This window comes from Macrotis lagotis, chromosome X (genome assembly GCF_037893015.1).
Source record: "Macrotis lagotis isolate mMagLag1 chromosome X, bilby.v1.9.chrom.fasta, whole genome shotgun sequence".
In the NCBI taxonomy this organism is placed as follows: Eukaryota; Metazoa; Chordata; class Mammalia; order Peramelemorphia; family Peramelidae; genus Macrotis; species Macrotis lagotis.
The window spans coordinates 432383713-432406884 of NC_133666.1; the positions used below are offsets into that span (position 1 = coordinate 432383713).

A 23172-nucleotide genomic window follows, 5' to 3' on the forward strand; every position below is an offset into this window, starting at 1 on the left:
TTCCTGGCTGCATTCCAAACTCCCTTCCTCTTCAGAATATTTCATTACAGACCCTTCCATCCCTTAATGTTGATACAGTCAGGTCCTGCATAATCCTTACTGTGGCTCCTTGGTATTTAAGTTGTTTTTTTTCTGGCTGATTGCAGGATTTTCTCTTTTATCTGATAGTTCTGGAATTTGGCCACAACATTCTTTGGTGTTTTCATTTTAGAATCTCTTTCTGGAGGGGAATGGTGCATTCTTTCAAAAATTATTTTGTCCTCTGGTTCCATGATATCAGGGAAATTTTCCATTACTAGATCCTGTAATATTAAGTTCATGCTTTTTTTTCTCTTCAGTGTTTACAGAAAATCCAATAATTCTCAGGTTGCCCTTTCTCAATCTATTTTTGAGGTCAATGGTTTTGCTTATGAGGTATTTTACATTTTCTTCTTTATTTTTCTATTTTTTTTTTACTTTCATATATCTTGCTGTCTCATGAAGTCATTAGTTTCCGCAGACTCCATTTTTTTAAGAGGGGAGTTTTCTTCATTTACCTTTTGCAATTCCTTTTCCAACTGGTCAATTCTACTTTTGAAAGTGCTTTCCATTTGACCAATTGAACTTTTGAGAGAATTATTTTCTTTTTGCATTTGCCTGATTGAGGATCTGAGATAATTATTCTCCTTTTGTATTTGTCCAATTGATGATCCGAGAGATTTTTTCTCATTTTATATTTGTCCAACTGAGGTTCTGAGAGAATTATTCTCATTTTGTATTAATCCATTTGTATTTTCCAATGATTTATTTTTTTGTTGCAAGGTGTTAATTGACTCTCCCAAATTTTGCAATTGATTTTTAAACTCCTTCCTTATTTCTTCAAGGAAGTTTTTCTGTGCTGGGGACCAGATCATATTGTCCTCAGAGTTTCTAGGTCTCTCTGAGTTAGGGTCTTTTCCTTCCATGAATTTTTGCATGGATTCACCTTTCCATTGAGCTTTCTTCATTTTGCTAAGACCTTGAGTTGGGGAGGGGCTGGTTCACAGAGGTTTAGTGTTGGGATCCTTAAAGGCTTTACTCACTGAGTGCAATAACTCCAGTGGTCCAGAAGGAGGTGCTTGTTTCTTTTTCTGGAGTGTCTGTGACCTTGATTGATGCCTTCTCCCTTAGCCTGAAGGGCATGATTGAAGTTGTTAAATAGTTTTTTCTTCAATCAGTGGTGGGGTCTACCCCGAGTTGAGGTCATCCCTCTCCCTATTGTCAGCTGGGCTGGTTCTTCTGTTCACACACCTGTGCCTGGGGCAGAAGTAGTCTGTAATGTAATTGTGTTTGTTCTTGGAACTTTCCTCAACTGCAATGCAGGCATCCACTCAGACTTCCTCAGACCAGAGGAGCGTAGGGATGATGTCCACAGCTCTCCTGCACCAGAACTCTGCCCCACAGCCCTGTTGGCATGTTCCAGAGGGTCAGAGCCAACAAAAATACCACTGTTCCCTAGTTGACCCAAGCTTGTGTGGTCAATCAGTCTCTAACCAGGTATGGCTCTTAGGCCCTCAGGCTCCCAGGGCTCCAACATGGCTGCTTATCAGTCTGATCTGCATCTGATCTGCCTTCTTCTCCAGGAATCACCCAGGACAGAAAAAGAAATCCTGAGATAGATGTTCTTTCTCCTGGATTTTCTTTCTGAGTTTTGTGGATCGGATTTCTGTTAAGAGCTTTGTTTCTTATCATAGATGGGGAAAGATCAGGAGCTTTTAGAACTCTGTCTTCTCTCTGCCATTTTGGCTGGAAGTCCCATTCATGGTTTCTTATAAAACCATAATATTCCATATTCATGTACCGTAAACTTGTTCAGCCATTATCCAATTGATGGGTATCTTCTCAATTGCCACAAAAAAAAATTCTATAAAAATTTTTAAACATATAAGATTTTTGCCATCTTTATATCTTTTGGATATTGGTTAATATTTGTATTGCTAAACCAAAGGTATGATTAGCTTTACCGCTTTGGGGGCATAGCTCCATATTGCTCTCCAGAATGGTTTCATTAGTTCACTATTCCACCAATAGTGCATCAATGCTCCAATGTTGCTTCAACCTCTCCAACATTAATCATTTTCATTTTTGTAATCTTAGCAAATCTGATAGGTATGAGGTGAAACTTCATGGTTGTTTTAATTTCCATTTCTCTCATCAAAAATGATTTTAAGCAATTTTTTCATATGATTATATATAGCTTTAATTTCTTTATTTGAAAGTTATCTGTACATATTTTAAAATGTTTCAGTTGTAGCATTATGAATTTGGTTCAATTCTCTATATATTTTAGAAATGGGACTTTTATCAGAACTAGCTGTGAAAATTGTTTCCCAATTTTCTTGTAATCTTGGCTTCATTGAGATTATTACAGCAAAAACTTTTTAATGTAATATAGTCAAAATCATTCATATTGCAATTTGTAATGTATTATATTACCTATTTCTTCATAAACTTCTCCCCTTTCCATAGATCTGACATACATACATTTTTGATCTAGTAATTGGTCTATTATATTTTCCTTTATGTCTAAATCCTATATTTATTTTGACTTCATTTTGGTATGAAGAGTGGGATGTGGGGCTTTGCCAAGGTTTTACTATACAATTTGTCAATTTTCCCAGCATTTTTTGTTGCATGGTTAGTTATTATCCCAGTAGTTAATTTCTTTGTGTTTGTCAAAAAATAGATTATTATAGTCATCTATTGCTGTAACTTTTGTGCCTATTCTAATCCACTGATCCATTACTCTATTTCCTTTTTTGTTTATTTTGCAAAGCAATTGGGTTAAGTGACTTGCCCAAGTTCTCACAGCTAGGTAATCATTAAGTGTCTGAGACTGAATTTGACCTTAGGTCTTTCTGACTCTAGGACTGGTGCTCTATCCACTGCGTCACTTAGCTGCCTCACCCTCCATTGCTCTGTTTCGTAACTTGTACCAGGCATTTTTAATAACTACCAAGTTGTAGCATAGTTTTAGATTGGATATAGGTGGGCAACCTTCCTTTGCATTTTTTTAAAAAAAATTGTCTCCAATGATACTCTTGAACTTTTGTTGCTCCAGTCAAATGATTTCTAGGTCCATAAAAATAGTATTTTGGTAGTTTGTTTGGTATGGCTCTGAATACATAATTTAATTTGAATAGAATTGTCATTTTTATTATATTAATTCAACTTAACAATGGGCAAAAGAAGCTTTTCAAATTGTTTAGATGTGAAAAATATTTTGCTGCATTGATCCCTGCTTTGCTCATGGTGACCATTTTTATCTTTCCACTGGGCCATGACATTCACATTCTCTGTCTTCTGCTGCATGCTGGTGCTTGCAACTCATTGGTGGGTTCATCTTCTTTACTATCTGCTACATTATAGCATTTGATTTAGTCAGTCTTCAGACTGACTAGAAAAATTCTGTAAACCAATGTATGTAATATATTTAATCCTCTTGTACTTCCAGAATATCTCATTCATGCTTTCTTCTGTGTCTTGTTTCTGTGCAGCAAAGTGCCTTACACTGGGTCTCCACATACCACTCTTGACAAATCATTTTTGGAGGAATATGAGTAAACTAGTGATGAGTGGACCAGGATTCCATGATACTACAACCCTCATGAATGCAGATATTTTAGTATACTGTGAGAAAAAAAGAAGATGGTGCAAATTAACTTTTTACCTATGATCATTGTTTTTTTTTTTTTTTACTTTTATGGCATGATTTATATTTTGGTGTGATCTTAAGATGATATGCATTAGACTTAATCCAGTTAAGTGCATGAAAAATCCAAAAATTGTGAAAGGATTATATCAACAAGAACCTGTTTCTAAGATTAATTTATTTAAAGAAAAAACAGGCTCCTTATTTTAAACTGTTTCCACTTTTTTATTTGTGGAAGGACTGTTTCATTAAGTTATCCTCAGAAAAAGAAATTAAATGGAATTACATATATGTGAACATCAAAGGATTATGTCTAGTATTGGCAGATTTGTAATCATAGTCTTTAGGAAGAGATATTTTCTGAATAATTGTATTAATTACTGACTTTCCTAAGTCTGATGTAAGTTTTTGTTTTGTAGCTTATTTTGGTTTTATTGAAATAATGACTTTTTATAAACTAGTTATTGAGATCAAGTGCTTTTGAAGGAATGAAAACATTGTATATTTGAACTTGTGGGAAGCCACATAGGTTTCTTCATATCATGTAGAATATACATATACATATACATATATATATATATATATATATATATATATATATATATATGAAATGGACATATTTGCTGAAATAAGGAGGATGAATTATTTTTTAATATTTGTACATTAGCACTATATTTTGCATGATCTAGGAATTTTCCACATTATTTCCATTAAATTCATATACTTTAATTCTTAAACATAAGTGAACCTATTAATACATTAGATTGTCTTGGAATGCATTTGAAGTAATTTAAAATGATTTCATTTGTAGCAGTTTATTCATTTATTTATTTGACAAAAATCAACTCAAAGTTTTATTTATGAGCTTATTGGTTTCTTGCTTTCAATTTTATTAAGCTGTTCTTTACTTTTCAGAATTTCTGATTTGGACTTGAATTGGGAATCTTTAATTTGTTCATTTTCTAGTTTTTAAAGTTGCATACCTAATTCAAGAATCTCCTAGTTTTCGCTTTTATTCATATAACCATTTAGAGATAGATATAAAATTTCCCCTAAAAACTGGTATGGCTTTATCCCACAAATATTGGTATAATGTTTCCTTGTTGTCATTTCCTTGGTTGAAAGGACTGAATATTTCTATAATTTGTTCTTTGATCCACTCCTTCTTTAAAATTAGGCTATTTAGTTTGCAATTAATTATTGTATTTGTCTTTCCTTCATCCAAGGTTCAATTTTACATGCAAATTTGTTGCATTACAATCAGAAAAGGATATATCTATTATTTCTGTCTTTCTACATCATTTGATAGTAAGGTTTTATGTCCTAGTACAAGGTCAATTTTAGCATAGTTGCCTTGCACTGCAAAGATAAAGTCATAATCACTTTTAACACTAATTGGTTTTCTTTAGAAGTCTATCATATCTAAGTTTTCCAAAATTTTATTTGTCTTCTTAATTTCCTTCTTGCTTAGTTTGTGCTTAGATTTATGTATTTTTCTAATTTTAGATTTATTTATTTATTTATTTGTTTGTTTGTTTGTTTATTTATTTTCATCCATTTGTTATGTATAGTTCCAAGTTACAAAATTTCTCTCCACCTTCCCTTCCCACTCCACTACACTTGTGAGGGAATAGTGAGATTATCATTTTATAGATATTTTATTAAACATATTTTCAAGTTTGTAAATTTTTGGCAGGAGGAATTAGTATTATGGGAAAGAAATACATAATGATAATTTTTATAAAGTGTTCATCTTATCTGGAAGGATTGTTTTGTTTTGTTTTTCTTCCTCTGGTTGGGGATAATAAAGTCCATAACCAGTCAAATAGAGTTGTCCCAGCTCTCTGAACTGTTGAGAAGAGTAGCTTCCCTCAAGACAGTTCATCTCATAATGTTGTTGATGTGTACATTCTTCTGTTGGCTCTTCTCCTTTCACTCAGCATTAGGGCCTGTAAAGTCATTTTCATCTAATTCTGATAGAGGGAGATAAAGGTCCCCCACTATAAAGGTTTTGCCATCTATATGTCATTGTAATTCATTCTGTTTCTCCTCTAAGAATGTGAATGACATACCATTTGGTATATTTATATTTAATGATGATATAACTTCATTGCCTATGTTGCCATTTAAGAAGATATAACTTCTTTCTTTCATTATCCCTAATTGCAAAATCTATTTTTGCTTTTGTTTTGTCTAAGATCAGGATTGCTACAGATTTTTTTTAACTTTCTCTGAAACATTATATTTTTTTCCAGTCTTTTCTCTTTCCCCATCTGTATTTCTCTGCTTCAAATGTATTTCTTACAAATTACATAGTGTAGGATTCTTTTCTTTTTAATCCATTCTATCTTCTTGCATTTTATGGGAGAGCTCATTCCATTCACATTTACAATTACGATTACTAAATATGTATTTCCCTCCATGATATCTTTCCCTGTTTAAACCTTTCCTTTCCTCTTATGCTTCCTTATCAATTTTTTACTCCCTTTCCACTTTAACTTTTCTTTTACATTTTAACTTTAACTTTACTTTTACTTTTACCTTTAATTTCCTTTATAAAAAGTTGTTTTTCCTGTTTCTTTCCCTCCCCTACCCACCCCACTTCCCTGTAGACTAGGATAGATTTTAAACCCAATTGGGAATGTATGTTATTCCTTCTCTAGACCAAATCTGGGATTTACTCATTGTTCATGACCTTCCTTCTTTTCCTCAATTATAATATTTCCTTGTGCCTTCAAAGGATTTTATTTATATACTAAAACCTTGCCTTCTCCTGCTATAGGTCTTCTGTTTAATGTCTATTATTTTAACCTTGTCTTCTATGGACAACCAACCCCTTTTGTCTAAATATGCTCTTTTATATTTTTCCTGATAGAAATACCATTCCTAAAGGTTGATCGATTGCTTGATTGGTTGATAAGCATCATTGCCTCAAAGTCACTAAGTACCTTTCCTTCTTCTGTCTTATAGGAAATATACTTTAGGGGCATCTAGGTGGCATAATGGATAAAGCACCAGCCCTGGAGTCAGGAGTACCTGGGTTCAAATCTGGTCTCAGGTACTTAATAATTACCTAGCTGTGTGGCCTTGGGCAAGCCACTTAACCCAATTTGCCTTGCAAAAACCAAAAAACAAAAAGAAATATACTTTTCAAGAATCATAAATCACATAAATACCATGAAATTATAATTCCTTTATTCCTCCATCTCTTTCCAGTATGTTCCACGTACACAAAATCCTTATAGCTAAAGTATAATGGAATGTTAAATTATTTCATGAATCATTTACACTTATATTTATACCATTACCCTGCCCCCCAAGTAAACTTCCTTCTTTTGTAGTCAAAGCATCTTGCAAAGAAAAATCACTTTATGATCTTTTCAAATCTAATCACTCTAAGTACAATCACTTACTTGGTATTTATAGTATTCCAAACATAAACCTACACCCCTGCCAAACCAAAATATTGAGTACATTCTGCTCCCTTAGCACTCTAGCTATGGTATTATAACCCTGGTTAACTAAAATATGAAATAATTCAAGATCACTTCCTTATCTATTTATGTCTAAACTTCCAAGAAAACTCCCATCCTCTGTTCCCATTGTACTATAACCCTTCTTTTAACTTAAGTATCTAGTAAAGTCACTAAATGTTTTAATTATATATAGAGCATCTAAGCATTCACCCTCCCTCTGTCTCTTTAAGAAATACCACTCTCATAATCAACATCACTTTATATCTCATTTATACCCATATTTTTAAGAATAATTCCTTCAACTATATTTATCCCTTTAAATTGTGCTAAGAGAAATACAATCCTCAAGAGTTAAGAGTACTATCTTCCCTTGTAGAAATGTATAGAATGTAATATTCTTAACCAGTTTTGTTTTTTCCCCTCTCTTTCCATTTGTTTTTTAATCAATCTCTTTAATCTTGTCTTTAAAGATCAGTTTTTTCCATTCAGTTCTGGTCTTTTTATCAGGAAATTTTGGAATCCCTAACTTTCATTGGAAATGCATCATTTTCTCTGATAAAACATGTTGAATTTTGAAAAGTAGTCAATTATTGATTGTAATCCTATGTTCCTTGCCCTCCTAAATATCATATTTTAGGTCATCTGATTCTTTAATGTTGAAGATAATAAGTCCTGTGGAATTCTGATTATGCTTGCTTTGTATTTAACCTGCTTCCTTTTGGCTCATTGCAGTATTTTCTACTTTAGTTGAGAATTATGGAATTGGGCTATGATAGTCCCTGGAGTTTTTATTCTGGGATCTCTTTCTTGAGGTAGTCTGTATAATCTTCCAAGGATTGCATTGTTACCCTGACTGAATATTTTAGGCAACTTTTAGGTGATAATTTCCTGAAAGATAGTTTTGCAGGCTCTTTTTTTTTTGGTCTAGGCTTTTGATGATCTGTATGTATAAATCTACTTCCCAAGTTGTTTGTGTTTCTAAAAATACTTTATATTTTCTTTAAACTTTTCAGACTTTTGATTTTGGTTGATGGAATCTTTTGTCTCATAATTATTAGTCATTAGTTTCTATTTGTCCACATCTAATTTTTAGCATTTTACTTTCTTCAGTTGGGTTTTGTGTTTCCATTTCCAATTGTTTAATTCTACTTTGTGAGGAATTGCATTGCCTTCCCAGTTGATATTATTTTTTAATAAGTTGCATTCCTTTTCCAGTTGCTAAATTGTTCTTTTTTATAACTAACATTCTTTTTCTACCTAGTCATTTTTTTCTTTTAAAGGAGTTGATTTCTTCAGTCAATTGGACATCATTCTCCTTCATGGCTCTCATTTCTTATTTGTATTTTTCTTTCTCTCCTTTGCTTTTTAAATTCTTTTAACCTCTTTCCAGAGTTTTCCAATTTTGTCCAACTCATAAACTCCTTTGAGAAATATCATGGAGATAATTTGACATTCTTCTTAGGAGTTGGCATTTTAATCTGAATAGTAGCTTTCTATGATTTTTTTTTGCTCATTTTGATATTTAAATTTGGTTTCTAGGATATAGGGAGTACAGCCCTGAGCTTTGTATGCTGGGACTGGGATCTGGTCCCTGGTTTGTCACTTTCCAAGGTATTGTCTATGCAGCCCAGGCATTGTTTATGCAGAAGTTTGCTCCCTACCCAGTCCTATTTCTTGTTGCAGGGTTCCCAAGGCTCAGACTTTGTCTGGGATTGGATCTTCTCCTGCTGGCCTGCTATGTAGCTAAGCTGGAACCTGAGATGCTCTCTATCTGAGACAGGACCTGGACAATTGCCTAGGTGCCAGGACCTGTACTTTGTTGTGGCTATCAGCCTCCTACTGGTTTCTTACCTTCCTGAATAGTTGGGCTATATTTCACCTTTTTCTCTGAAGAGACAGTCCTTCACTGAAGATGATTGATGATGTCTAAAACTGAAGACTTATTTTGCTCTTGTTTTGCTAGTATCTGTAGCTTTAATATATATGTAGAGGTTTCATTAATGTAGTATAGGGAAAAGCTCTGGGTGTATGCTATCTTCAGGCAGCCATCTGGGTTCTGGAAGTCACTGATTCTATTTTTTAGTTCATTATGTGATCCACTTCCCTTTAATGGATAAGATCATTCCATTTATATTCATAGTTATTATTAGCTCATATTTCACTCCATCTCATTTTTCTATTATCTCTTTTTATCTTGTTGCTCCTCATAAGTATATTTTACTTGTAACAATTTCCCAACATAAACTGTTTTCCCTTTGTTATTTATTAATTTTTCTTATCCTCTTATCCTTCTTAGAAACATACTACATTCCTATACACAACTAAGTGAGTGGGCATATATATTTTTTGCCATATGTGAGCCAATTCTAAAGCATGAGAGATTTAAATATTGTCTCCCATCATTTTCACTTCCATTGTAGGAGCCATTTCCTGTGTGGCTTTTATACAAAAACATTTCCTGCAATCTACCTTTTCCTGCCTCTTTCTCCCAAGGTATCCTTTTTTATTACTTGTTCATTGTTTTTTTTTAATATATTATTCTACATAATAAACTCAAATCAACTGTGTATATAAACTCCTAATTGAATTGTTCAAATAATGATATAGTTTTTACACTTCTTTTGAGGCTTATGTTTGAATGACAAATTTTCTCTACTCTCCATTGAAATGTTTGAAAATCCTCTATTCATTAAATGCTGATTTCACCCCTAAGGGATAATACTCAGTTTTGCTGGATAAATTATTTTGATTGTAACCCTAGTGTTTTTTCTTTCTAGATGCTACATGAAAACTTTTAGACTTTTTTTGATTCTGACTGTGACTTCATGATACTTGAATTATGTCTTTCTAGCTGCTTTGAATATTTTCTCTTTAATCTTGGAGCTTTGGAATTTCTCTAACTATTCCTGGGAATCTACATTTTTGCTTCACTTTCAGGAAGTAATCAATACTTTTTATTTCTAATATCTATTTTATTTTTTGCATCTAGGATATTAAGGAAGTTTTCTTGGATAATTTCTTGAAAAAAAATCACATCTAAGGTGGTTTTATTATCTTGACTTTCAAGAAGTACAAAAATTCTTAAATTATATTTTACTAATCTATTCTCTAGGCAGTTGTTTTTCCAAAGAGATATCTCACATTTTCCTTTATTCCCTTTTTTGTTTATCTTCTTTGTTACTAATGGAAGCATTAGGTTCCACTAGCCTAGTTCTAATTATTTATTTTCCTTCAGTGAGCTTCTGTATCACTTTTTTTTCCTATTTGGACAATTCTGAATTATTGTAAAGAAATTTTCTTTTAATTTTTAAACCTTTATTCTATTTTACTTATCTTTTTAAAGAGTTCTTTTATGAATTTTTTCTCATTCAAATTGGGTTTTAAGACATATTTTCTTCAGTATTTTTGTGCCTCTTTCACTAAGCTGCTAATTTTATTATCCTATTTTTATATCATTAGCATTTATTGTTTCAATTTTTCTTCTCATCATTTTCTTTTTAAGTTTTTTTATTTATTTAAGACAATGGGTTTAATGACTTGTCTAAGGTCACACAGCTAGGTAATTATTAAGTGTTTGAAATCAGATTTGAACTCAGGAATTCCTTACTTCAGGGTCAGTGCTCTATCTACTATGCCACCTAGTTGTCCCTGCTTCTCATCACTTTATTTAATTTTTCCAGGAATTCTTGTTGTTTTTTGGTTTAATTTGTATTTTTATTTGACGTTGATTATTGTTGTCTCATTATCATCCTTCTGAATGTCTATCTTGTTTACCACTATAGTCGTTTCTTAAAATTCTATTTTTTGTTGCTTGCTCATTTCCCTCCTTATTTCATGTATATTGGAAATCTATTTTAAATGTTGGACTCTATCTATCTGGTTCTGGGGAAGCAGCATACCAATCTTTTTATTTTTATATTTTGCTGTTGTTTTCAGAACTAATTCTGAGAGTCTGCAAGTTTATAATACTTACTGGAAAACATGTTCCTGCTCTCCTTATCAGCACTCTGTTCTTTATCCAGAAAAGGCCTTGCTTTCTTGCTCTTCTTGGCTTTGAAAATCTTACCAAGTTCCCCTATTTCCTGAAAGCCACAGAACTAGTTACATTCTCTGCATTGTACCTGAAATCAAGGCTCCTGTTTCCTTGCGATCAGCCCCATCACTTGTGTCCATCTTGGAACTATAGATCAAAGTGGAGATGCCAAGCAGAGATAACTAAAGCCAGGGATAGTGAAGAATCCCTTCAATTTCTTTCTGAGGAAAGCTTCAGGCTGATTGCATCAGGAATTCCTACTAAGCAGCAGCTACATTTGTTGCCACTGCCCCTGTTGTGACAAACATCTAACAACCTCCTGAGTTTTTGTTTCACCTAGGAAAATATCTCATCCTGACCTTTTGCTATTTCTGACACTCCAAAATATGATTTGAGGCATTATTTGAAAGTTGTTTACAATGAAATTTTAAGAGAGATTAACTGGATTGCTTCTAATTCCCTCTCTTGATTTGTCTTCCATTTCTTAATACGATTACCAAAATGACTACATATTATTGTATTCCAACAGTAAATGCCTCACTTTCTCAACAGACAACCTCCCATAGCAATTTTTGAGAATAGTTTGAAACAGAACAATTCAGTACTCTCATCTTTCCTCAAAATCTCAAGGAGAATATTGTATATCTTCATTGATTCTTTCATTCTGCTCATAGTAAGTGCCTGATACATAATATCTAACTTATTTACTAATTCAAACTCTTTATCTTCTCTGAAATTTACTGAATCAATCATAACCCCTTCCTCATCTTCATTTTCTTCCTATGTACTTTATCATGGGTTAAACTTTCTTCCAATAAACCTCTTGATGTTTCTCTCCTTTGATTTTCACTCTCCCTCTTACTTTTCATTTTTCCCTCTATGGATATAATTCTCTATATATGGAAAACGTATTTATTGAGCATTTACTATTTTCCCAGTTTGGTGTGTTGTTTTGAGAATTCAAGGATAAGAAAAGAGTCATTATTGGCTCTCAAACATATACTATGATGAACAAAGGACAAAACATTGAGGCTTTGTGAATAAGAAATTCAACTTGAACTTGAATAACATGGTAGGTAAAGTCAAAAAAGCAGTCATTGGATATTTCCAGATGTTGATTTGATTCCTCTTCCCAAAACCTGGTGCCAGTCTGAAATGAGGTGTTTAGAGATTGTCTTCTTGTGTGTACGAGTACAAGTGTGTTATTTGAAATATTTTTCTGCAACTTCTTTGTGTGTCTGTGTGTGTGTGTATGTGTGTGTGCATGCGTGTATTTTATGTAACATAAAACTATTTCTGGAATTATGGCTTCCATTTTCTTGCTGAATATTCCGCCAAACTCAATATATCTAATCAAGATGCAAATGCAAAATGGCTACTAGTTTTGGATAAAAGGACCTGACTTCAAATACTATCTCTATCATTTACTACCTGTATGCCTTTGAACAAAACACATCTGGGTCTGTTCATAATCTGAAAAGAGATTGGTAATGTCAATGAAATTTAAGTAGAGTTCCAATTCCAAAGATACATTCTTATGATTTTCAAAAACAAATAAAAACTCCAAATACTGTTGACTTCTTTAAATATATATATAATGTATGTATATATATATATATATATACATATATATGTATATATATATATATATATATGGTTCATATGGCATACTGAATGTTGAATTCTTCTTTTCCTTCCTCCCTACCTTTGTTGAGTCATAGATGGAGATAATAACCCTAATTCTCAGGTAATTTTTCATAGGAGATTATGGTGAAGTTATGTACTGAATGAATCAGGTCATTTCTGGACTGAATTTAGCATATCAAAATGTAAGGAATAAGGTTGGAGTCTAGTCTGTCTTGATCTTGTAGCTAATATTCAAAGTTCAAGTTACAAAGCATTTTCATATATATTGTTATGTTCTCTTCAACAATTTAATGATATTTTAAAATGTGGATAGTATATTTTAAATTCTGGGGATTGCAAAGATAACAATGAAATAATTCTTGTTTTCAGATGATTTATATTCTGCAAGGGGAAAAAAGATACATTTAGATAAGAAAATTTCAATTAAATTTCAAGTAATTTCAGGGGACAAACTGTCAATGGGAGAAGGGACATGTAAACTGGGCTTTTTAAAAGAATTAGGAGTTCAGAGACGGATGTCAGAAATAAAAATATTTTAGGGATGTGTGCATATAGGTAACACAGACACATTATATTTATTAACAATTTCAGAGAAGGTATACAGATTTGTCACAAAACTTTTATTAAACATTTTTCAACTATGTCCAGATTTCTATGTACTGTGATTTGATGTTATTCAGTTGAAGAAACAATTATAAAATCTGTGATCAAAAATAGATCAATATGGGTGTTATGAAATTATAGTTGATTTCTCTTTTTCAAGTCAATTTTATAGGTCAGAAAATGATATTATAAAATTGTTATTGAACCTAGAAAACAATAATTTCCCCCCCTTTTAACCCTTTTTATCTGAAGCTCTTAATTTGTTGGCTGCTCCATATTAATTATGAGTATATTGTCCAAGAATAAGTAAAAGGGCAAGTGTTTCAGTTTTTGAGGTTACTATAAATTATTATAAGAGGAATTAATAAATTGCCAGATTAACAGAAGAAGACATAAAATACTTAAATAACCCAATTCAGAAAAAAAAGACAATGGATAGGTTATTAATGAAGTCCTTAAGAAAAAAGATGGATTCATAAGTGAATTTTGCCACACATTTAAAGAACAATTTAATCCAAATACTTTATAAACTATTTGAAAAAAATAGGTGAAGAGGGAGTTCTATAAAATTCCTTCAATGACAACTGATATTTTCCTGATACCTAAATCATAAAAGTCAAAAGAGACAAAGAAAACTATAAACCACTTTCCCTAATCAATGTTTATGTAAGAGATTATGGCAAATTATCACTAAGATAATACATCATGATTCAGTAAGAATTATACCAGAAATGCAGGAATGAGGAATATTAGGAAAACAAAACCAATATTAATCATACGATTTTTCTTAATAATTGCTGGAAAAGTTTTTGACAAATATAGGACCCATTCCTCTACAAATTACTAACAAAGGAATAAATGGAATTTTCTTTTAAATTGTAAGCAGAATCTAGCTAAAACCTTCAGCATGTATTTTATATATATGTATATGCATATAAATATATAAATACATATATATATATATATATATTATGAGAATGAGATACTTCTTTTAGAAATATTAGTTTCAGGAATGAGAAGAAAAAAAATGAAGGAATTAGAAAAGGCATTAAGAAAATGAAATTTTTACTATTTGTAGATGATGTGATTGTATACAAAGAGTGAAAATTTTGTTTCCTTATCAGCTAAAAATTTCTTTAACAATTTAAGCAAAGTAGCAGGATATAAAACAAACACATATTAACTATTAATATTGCTGTATATTGTAAAAACTATCTAACAACAAGAGACAAAAAAGAGAAATTCCATTTAAATTATCAGTAAGTAAAAATAAAACATTTAGGAATCTTGCTTCCAAAACAAACCCCAAAATTATATGAATGCAATTGCAAAACACTTTTCACACAAATAAAGTGAGATCAAAAGAAATAAAAATACCAATTGATCATGGGTAGGCCAAACTAATATAACAAAAATGACAATCACACAAAAATAAAATGACTTTTTCAATTCCACATCTCAGGAACAAAAAATTACTTTATACACTTAGATAAAATATTAGCAAAATTTGTTTGGATCATCATGAATATCAAGGGAATTAATGGGAAAAAATATGAATGAAGGTGAGGTACCCATACCAGATTTAAAACTATATTATGAAGTATCAGTCATCAAAACCATCTGGTACTGGCTAAAAATATATCAGTGGATCAGTGGAATAGATTTGGTATAAGAGAAATAGTTATTAATGACTATAGTAATCTATTGTTTGATAAACCCAAAGATTATAGCTTCTAAAATAAAACTTGTTATTTGACAAAAACTACTGGACAAATGGAAGATTGTATGGCAGAAAATAGACATAGACCACCTCACACCTTTACCAACATAAAGTTGAAATGAGTACAGGATTTACACGTAAAGGATGATCATCAGCTAATTAGTATTCAAGAAATGGTATATCTTTCAGATCTATGGAGAGGGAAAGAATATACAATCACACAAGTGAAAGAAAGTGTTACAAACTACAAAACTGATAATTTTGACTTCATTAAATTAAAAACATATTTGCACAAATAATACCAATTCAATTAAGATTATAAGGAAGGGAGAAAAAATAATTTTTACAGTTAGTGCTTCTGATAAATGTTTCATTTCTAAAACATAGAGAACTGAATCAGACTTATAAGACTACAAGTCATATTCCAAATAGTAAAAGATCAAAGTATATAAACAGGCAATTTTCACGTAAAGAAATTAAAACTTTCTTTGAAAAGTACTCCAAATCTTTACTGATTAGAGAAATGAAAATTAAAACAACTCTTAGGTGCAACCTGACATCTATTAGACTGAGTAAAATGACAAAAACAATAAATGATCAATTTTGGAGAGGACTGGAAAAACTGGGATACTAATGCATTGTTGGTGCTGTTGTGAATGGATACAACCATTCAGGAGAGCAATTTGGAAACATATGTCCAAAAGGCAATACAATTGTTTCTACTTTTTGATCCAGTTATATCATTCTAGTTTGGTATTCCAAAGGTATCATAAAAAGGGAAAAAAGTAACATGTACAAAAACATTTATAATAGCTTTTTGCATAGTAGCAAAGAATTAGAAATTGAGGGAATTCTCATCAGTTTGGGAATGGCTGAAAATTAGTTATGGCATATGAATGTTATAGAGTTCTAACTTTAAAAAAATTCCTCGAAAGACTTGCATGAATTGAGGCTGAATGAATTGAGTAGAACCAGAAGAACATTCTACACATAAACACAACATTGTGGTGTGATAAATTGTGATGGAAGCAGCTCCTCTCAACATTTAGGTGATCAGGGATAGTCCTAAGAGAGAACTGTTAAGGAAAATAGCATACATGTCCACAAAAAAAAAAAAAAAACAAACCAAAAAAACTATGGAATCTGAATTCAGAGCAAAGTATACTATATTAGGTTTTTAAGACTTCTTTTATGTTTATTTTTTTCTTTCTTTCCTTTGGTTTCCCCCTTAATTCTCATTCTTCTTTCACCAGATGACTAAAATGGAAATGTGTTAATCAAGACTGTATAACCTAAATCATATTGCTCACTGTCATGGGGAAGGGGAATGGAAGGAAGGGTGGTAGACAAACCCTTACTGTGGCTCTGGACAAATTATTTTAACCTCAGTTAATTCTACACACCTATAAATTATGGAATATTTGATTGTCTGCTTTGATAATAAAACATTTTTATTCTTAGAGAATTTCCTTTCTAATTAAAAAACAATTACAGTTAAAAAATAAAAAAGAAGGAGTAAAGGGAATGCCTCAAAATTTAGACAATGATAGTTTCACAAGTTCAAAAATTGCAACCATTATCCTCATCAAGGAACCTCATGTAAAGGAGCAACATTCACACCTGTGCTTGGAGGTGGGCAAATGAGACATTTTGTCAGATAGTGAAAGGAACCATACCAAGGCTTTGTGGTGATATGTCAGGTCAGATAATTGATCAGTAAGGAGAGAGTGAAGAAGCGGAAAGCAATTTAGTCTAACTGGATAAAAGTAAAGAAAGCTGTTAAAAATCTGGTAGAATTTATGTCTGTGTCACCTTGCAGCAATCCCTGCAACTTGACTTACTCCACAATCCATCATCAGTAGACTTCCTTCAGATGCTAAGGTAGTCTGTTTACTGTAACTTATACCTTTAAATAATGAAAAAAAAATGGAACCAAGTGTTTTGCAATGGAAAATTGTGACCCTTAAAATGAAGTCAAGTTTTGTATTTCATCTTTAAGATATCAGCAATCAATAGTGCAGGTGATTTGGCATTGAAAGTAAATTGCCTACTTTCAATGTGAAACACTTTCAAGAGTCACAGCTTCTCAGGGTTTTTTTTCTTTATGTGTCCTGATAAGAGCACAGTTTATTTGAAAGTGAGAAAAGTAAGTATATTTTGGCAATTATCATAGACTATGCAAAAACTTTTACAATTGTATTGTAGGTATTGTATTGTGTGGGTTGCAGCATTTCCCTTCAAAACACTAAAAAGTTTGATTCCTTTATTATACTATAATTGTGACTGTAGCAATACCAAGACCCATGTCACTCAGAAAGATATACAGAGGAAAAAGTATGAAATGCTAATTATTTTTTCAATGGCCGTGAAGGGTTTTGATTTTCCTAGTTATAATGAAATTTTCTAAATACACTCTGTGTATCATTTTGTCAACATATCAATCCTATTAAAATATACCCTTTAATGCTTAAGGACTCATAATTAAATGGGAAAAAAGAACATAATAATGAAATATATATATATATGCAAAATAGGTGGAAGGCATCCACAGAGGGGCAATTTTTAACAATAGAGGGGATCCATAAAGGCTGAGAAATGTGTTAAGGAATAAATTCAGTTCCAACATCTGACATTTGACTTTAATATATGCTTGAGAAAAATATAAAAATTATATATCAAACTTAAAACTAAATGAGGTTTTATGGTTTATTTGCCTTTATACCAACATTTTCCTCTAAAGTGTATTTATAACAAGACCACAATCATTTTCTTTCTGGTTGGAAACTGAGAGAAGATAGATCATGAAGAGAAAGTTTGTGTATTTGAATAGCAGTAATAATATGAAGGATAACAATGATATTAATGATATTTTGCATTTATATAATGTATCTACTGCCAAAATGTTTCATTAGGGAGATGAAATTCAATGTTATAAATAATCAAAAGTCCTTGAGTTCATCATCTAGCAGCTGCTCTGTGTTCATTCGTGGTATCTGAAGCATATTCATAAAATGAAAAATGATTATGGACTGCCTCGGGAACACTATACAGTGCTTACAACTGATGATAATACTGGATAAAGAGGTTATAAATGATCCTGAAAAAGAAGAAAACCATAGATATCTTGGAGTTCCATTGACTATTATTATTGAAATGTCAAAATCCTCCATGAAAAGCTGCCAGATCAACAGCTAAGAGACCAAGGATGCAGGGAACAAAACATATCTTCTATGATCTAGACCAGCAGTTTATGAGATTTGTTTATTCTCCAAATTTCAAGTTTACTACAAGAGTTTTTCATTTGAAAATGAATTCTGTGTATTCCCATAGAATTATTGGATTAAGTGCAAATATATATTAGAACTACAAAGCGTTCTGAATTTTTTTTTTAATTAAAAGGAAACCTGAGGGGTTGCTAGATGGTACAGTGGATAGAACACTGACCCTGGAGTCAAGAGTACCTGAGTTCAAATGTGACCTCAGACACTTAATAATTACCTAGCTGTGTGGCCTTGGGCAAGCCACTCAACCACATTTGCCTTGCAAAAAAATAAAAACTTAAAAAAAAAGAAAATAAAAAAAGTAAACCTAGAATGATTTTCTCAGGGTACAAATGAAGCAATTAAGGAATAGAAGGAGAAAGACTTGTCAGATTTCCAAACATTTCTGTGGATGTTTTTTTTTATTTAAAAAACTAAAAATAGCAATTTGTTTCTTTATTCAACTATTTGTTCTTCATTTGTATATTTCTTCATATATCTATATGCATTCTATCATTTATTTGCTTATGAGATTATTTTGCTTTCCATTTTGCTTTTATTTAGAAGTTTATAACTTTAGTTTATCTCAGCATGCTTAATAAAACTAACAGAGAATAAAGGAGAGACATTTTCATATCTCACTCAAGAAAGCATCTGATGTAGCATATGCAAAGGAAAAAACTGGTCAGAGGGAGTTCTTAATGCTTTTGGCATGGCTGGCCATCCAATTTCTCCATTTCTGTTGACAAGTCTACCATTATTCCCTTTGGAGGTGCTTTCATCTGATTTCTTATATTAGAATCATCCTACACATTTCCTTCACCATCAATACTCATACTGAGTAATTAACAACTCTTATTAATACTGTTTCACAACATATGTTTCTTTTATTGTATATATATATATATATATTTATATATATATATATATTTTTTTTCTTTACTCCAGATATTTATGACCTCCCTGTTAGGCAAATTTAGCAGTCTACTATTTGATGTCTGTGTCTTTTATTCTTTCATGCATCCAATTTATCCATTTATCTTTCAAAATTCTATTCTTAAATCAGTACTCTGATCATTTCATTTTAAAGACAAAATATTGCAATATCTCTCTATTGTTAAACTGAAATGCAAACCACTGTATCTGTCATTAAGGACAACTATGTGGCACAGTTAGTAGGAAGCTCAACCTAAAGTCAGCAAAACTTAGATTCAAAATTGGTCTCGGACACTTGCTAGCTGTAGGTCATACCTAAGACATTAAACTCTGTTTGCCTCAGTTTCATCATATATAAAATGATCTAGAGAAATAAATATTTTTGTCAAGAAAAAGAAAATATCTGGGATCTACACTCTACACTCTAACTTCCATTTACATTCCTAGATTTATTTCATATTATTCCCCTTAATGCACACTTCTCTCAATTCAAAATAATCTGCTAGTAGTTTTCTGTACAAAATATTGCATCTTCTACTTCATGACATTGTATAAATGGTCTCCTACATCCGGGATGTAACTTCAAATTTTCATCTTTTAGAATTACTAGCTTCTTTCAAAGCAGAGTTTGAAATCAATGACTATTCCAATATTTTTCTCCCATATTACCATTATACTATTCTTTTAGAAATCATTTTGAAATTTTTTGTGTTTGTTTCATATTTACCTATTTGTGAAACCATTGTAATCCCCAATGAAAACTTCTAAATGAAAGGGATGTTTTTCACCTTTATCTTTGTGTTCCTAGCATTTAATGTGTTGATTTTTGTGGACATTTGTTAAATATTATTTTAAGTTGAATTGAATCATTAACCACACCTTAAGTATTTTGATTTCTATAGACCTCAAACAGCTTATAATATAGTCTAAAACATAAGGCATTTAAGGAAAAGAAGAAATTAGTAGTCTTTTAATATAGAGGCTGCTCAAGCAAGTTTGGAGTCAAGGCCAATTCTTGCCAAAATAAAATGAGTTCTGTTGACCCTTGAGCTGAAAGCTTCCATGTAACTCTAATTTGATAACACAACTGTATCCTTTTTGGTCTCACTATTTGATAAGCCCTGTTTCTGAACTTCTTGACTTGGGTCACATCCTGCTGGGTTAATTCCTGCCCATTACAAAGTTACATCATTATTTTTATCCTGTATGCTAATTTTGTGGTTTTCTTCTATAAGAATTTTTTAATGTTTTCAACAAATTGCTTCTGTCAGTTGTCCTGCTGATACTCTCCACCTGTGGGTTAATGTACTTTTCTTTTCTCTCCTGAGCCAAATTCATCCCCTGGTGGACAGGGAATCTCGCTACTTTAAGAAATGATACAAGTAGACAATGACAAATGTTAGTGAGGATAAGGAAAACTTGGGACACATTTATTGTTGGTGGAATTGTGAAGAGATCCAACCATTTGAAGAGCAACATGAAATTATGTCTAAAAGTTATAAAACTGCTTATAACCTTTAGCCCAACAATACCATTTCATCATGGGTCTTGAAAGTAATAGAAGGAAAAGTAAAATAACCCTGTGTGTTATGAAATGTTTATAGCAATTCTCTTTGTAGTGGCAAAGAAATGAGAATTAAAGGGATGACCATAAACTGGGCAATAGCTGAACAAGTTATGGTGTATTATTGTGATGAAATACTATTTTGCTATAAGGAAAAAAGTTTGTCTATCACCTTTATTTTTTATACATTTATTGATTGATTTTCATCTAGATATGCACATTTATATATTTAAATTGCAAAATTTCCTTCCACCCTCCCTTCAGACTCCTCCCTTCCCCGCAGTGGGGAACAGTCAGGTTAGCATTGTATATACATATTTTGATGAACATGTTTATAGATTAGTTATTTTCAGTATAAGGAATTAGGATTAAGGGGGATTTTTTTGAACGTTCATCAGATTCCATAGGGTTATTTTTTTGTTTTGTGTGTTTGTGTGTGTGTGTGTGTGTGTGTGTTCTATTTTGTTTTATTTTTATTCCACTGCTGGAGATAACATAGTCCATCGCCATTCTAATATGGTTGTTCTAGCTCTCTGAACTGCCGAGAGGAGCTGATTCCATCAAGGCTGTTCATCTCACAATGTTGTTGTTGATGTGGACATTGTTCTCTTGGTTCTATTCCCTTTGCTCAGCATCAGATCCCATAAGTTATTGAATGCTTCTCCCGAGTTCAATCATTTATGGTTTCTTATAGAACAATAGTATTCCATACACTTCATATATCATAACGTGTTTAGCTATTCCCCAGGTGATGGGCATCCCCTCAATTTCCAATTCTTAGCCACTACAAAAAGAGCTGCTATGAATATTTTTGGAACATAAAGGACTTTTCCCTTTTTTTAACAAGTTCTTCTGGATATAGACCTAGAATTGGAATTTCTGGGTCAAAGAACACAAATAGTTTTATTGCTCTTTGGGCTTGCTTTGATATTGCTCACCAGGAAGGTTGTATTCTTTCACAACTCCATCAGTAATGCATCAATGTCCCAGTCTGCCCATACCATCTGCAGCATTGATCATTTCCCATTTTTGTCATCTTGGCCAATTTGATAGGTATGAGATAGTACCTCCTTGTTGTTTTAATTTGCATTTCTCCAACCAATAATGATTTGGAGCATTTTATCATATAATCATATGTAGCTTTATTTTTTTCCTTTGAAAACTGTTCAAATCGTTTGGCCATTTATCAATTGGGAAATGACTTGTGTGTCCTTCATTTTATAAGAAGACTATGACATCAAGAAGTTTATGCCATGACAAACATATGATTTAGATTTGAGTAGGGTGGTGGGGGGATGTGGTAAGTCATCAGCCCACCAGAGCCATCTGAATCCAGTGGTCAGATATGAACCTCTCCTACTGGAGATGATCCTGGATGTAAAGCAATCAGGCCAAAGTGACTTGCCCAAGGTCACACAGCTGGTAAAAGTCTGAGGGTGTATTCGAACTCTTGTCCTTCTGACTCCAAGGTCAGTGTTCTATCCACTGCACCAACTAGCTGATAAAAATTATGCTATGAGAAATGATGAGTTCAATGATTTTAGGAAAATATGGAAATAATTGTAAGAAATAATGCAAAGGAAAGTGAGCAGAACCAGTAATTACTATGAAGTTTTAAGAATGAATTTGAGTTCATAAGTTATTTTGGCTATTATAAATATGCAGAGGAAGAAGTCATAAATAGAACTATGTATATATTTAGTTCTATATAGATATAGGAAAATTCTTTCCTCCTCTCCCTCTCTTTCTCCCTATTGGACAAGTCATTTAATGCCTTTGCCTTATAAAAACAACAACAAAAAAAAAATGGGTGAATGAACCACAATAACTTTGGAATGAAAAAAAATTCTTGGGAATTATTGCTTACAATTATATGTTATTACACCAAAATTTTTTTGATATGATAAGATATTAACAAAAAATATGTGCTACACAGAACAGCAGAATAAAAAGTACAGTACTTAAATATCTTGATCTTAGAAGAAAGACAAAGAAGTAGATATAAAATGAACTGCATAAGATAAAGTATCCAGGCTAAAATAGATTCACAATTGAATTTTATCAAAATTTTAATGAACAATGAATCTGGATATTATAATAGCCTATTTAATAAACTAGAAAAAAAGGATCAAGATAAATTTCTCTTATCTCACAAATATCTTAAAATTAAACCAGGAAGAAATGAGAGAAATGACATCATTCCTCAGGTTCCATAATGTATATCAATGCAAAAAAAAAATTCTAGCAAAGAGATTAAAGTCAA

At 32.0% G+C, this 23172-nt stretch overlaps 1 pseudogene; it reads left to right on the forward strand.

Moving 5' to 3' along the window:
• The first annotated feature begins 3298 nt into the window (after nt 1-3298).
• On the forward strand, nt 3299-3747 carry LOC141503446 (protein cornichon homolog 1 pseudogene; annotated as a pseudogene).
• Nucleotides 3748-23172: the final 19425 nt, after the last annotated feature.